The sequence below is a fragment of the Lissotriton helveticus genome, chromosome 5_1 (genome assembly GCF_964261635.1).
Source record: "Lissotriton helveticus chromosome 5_1, aLisHel1.1, whole genome shotgun sequence".
Classification (NCBI taxonomy): Eukaryota; Metazoa; Chordata; class Amphibia; order Caudata; family Salamandridae; genus Lissotriton; species Lissotriton helveticus.
In genome coordinates this window covers 1658956784-1658958748 of record NC_136065.1, presented here as the reverse complement: position 1 = coordinate 1658958748, position 1965 = coordinate 1658956784, and the positions used below count along the sequence as shown (strand labels likewise).

General features: G+C 38.3%; 1 pseudogene; it reads right to left on the bottom strand.

Annotated features, from left to right (window-relative positions):
* Window positions 1-305: 305 nt before the first annotated feature.
* LOC144753760 (histone acetyltransferase type B catalytic subunit pseudogene) lies at window positions 306-1506 on the bottom strand (annotated as a pseudogene).
* Between the last annotated feature and the right edge of the window lie 459 nt (window positions 1507-1965).

Sequence of the window (1965 nt, the reverse complement as noted above, 5' to 3'; positions counted from 1 at the left end):
TGCATATGGAAAATGTGTTTTGCTCCATCCATTTTTTCTCTGCCTCTGATTAACGGATCACCTCGAAATTTACAAGACAGTAGCGGAATTGAGTCTTGTACTAATTTGAGAATTTCATGAGGATTCATCAAACAGCGCCAAAGTTATTGGCAAAACAAAAAACGCTCTTCCTATGGAAACAAGGTCCTAACTTTAACTACCACATGTTAAAAAATATGAATACAAGTTTCCATGAAATCTTAATTAACAATTTAGACACATTATATATGCAAATCTTCAAATATCTGTACACAAAGTTAGACTGGTTATGCTTGTGCAAGGCTCTCTCGGACTCTTCGGTAATTTGAGACAAGCTGCGGGTAGCTCTCTTCCAACTGTTTATGTTATAGGTTTAGTTCTATTTGGTTTATCTGGTTCGTCAGCTTTTCGGTTTCAGGCACTTTTTCATCTTGGCTATCTCCCTTTGGTTTTCTTTATATGGGCCAACCAGTCTTCTCTTGATTTCCAATCTGTAAACTCTGGATTTTTCCGGATTGCTCATATCTGTTTGATGTAGATGAAGAATTTCATACACTTGTATTACTTATTTATTTTGAGTTTTTGCTGAGGGTCTATCTTCATTTCTTTACTGAATCCATGGACCAGCTTTTTAGAAGAAAAGCATGGTAAATCTTGGTAGAACTTTACCAGCACAAAATTCTCTTAGTTTCACAAAGTTTTCAGAAGGGCCTTCAGCTTTAACATCAAGCACGTTTGGGCAGGACATGTAATATCTGTGAACTATTTCCAAACGTTGAGCTCCATGCTCTTCTCCTTGAAATGGGGGTAAAATCAGGGTCCGGCTTTCCAGTGGCCAGGTTTTGTCTGGGTACACGTACTAATTATAGACTGTCATGTAGCCGACGGTAACAAAGAGCGTCGCTCCGTCCTTATTATACTTCTCAAATACTAGAAAGTCGTCTTATTTTTCATCATCCACGTCAATAAAGCTTGCTGACTCAATGAACCACATCAAGAAAGTCAGAAGCCTTTCATAGTATTCTTGAAAGCCTGAACAGATGTCAGCTTTGCAAATCTGATACATAATATCTTCTCCTACTTCCTCATTATGGACATAATATGTGTGAAGAATGGTTCCAAAGACCCGGAAATTAACTTCTTTCTCTGGCAAAGAAATTAAATCATCTGTGTTGGAGTAAAAGCCAGCAGGAACTATGTCTTGAATTTTGTCTTCAATATCATCTGCCTCCACGCAATCAGAGTTCTCATTAACTGCTTCTGTGAACTGGACGCGGAACAATGTTGACAAACTTCCATCGCTGTAGTACAATATGAATTGCAGACCCTTGTATCCAAAAGCAATCTCATCGTCAATTACCTATGAGTGAACTCAGGATTAACAGCAGTGTTCTCATCTTCCAGATCCTCAGGGAATTGCACTAAATTCAGTTTCACTGCATCATTTGCATAGCAATTGTATTCTGCCAGGGTTTTCTCCATATCATTGACTCCCTGATACCGGCTAAGAAGCACATATAGACAGACCATGGCTTCTTATGGAGGACAATGACGTTGAAGGACGCAGACTGAGAAGCGGTTGCAGGGGGAAATATATAGATTGTACACGCAGTCCAGTTGAGTCAGCGTGGGGAGTAGAAGGAGGCTGGAGGGGTTCTGTTTCCCACGAAGCCAGGTTACGTGCTGTCAGATGGAGGGAGCTCTGCAACGCCGTCTTGTTCCACGCCCTCCAAGTCAGCCCTGCAACTGCAAAGACCTACTGTTGACTACCAGTGTTGTGTGTGTGTGTGTATATATATATATATATAGATATATATATATATATATATATATATATATATATATATATATATATATATATATATATATATATATATCTATATATATATTCACTGAAAAAACCATAGGTTATAGACCATATATAGTTAGGAATTAGCATTTAAAAAA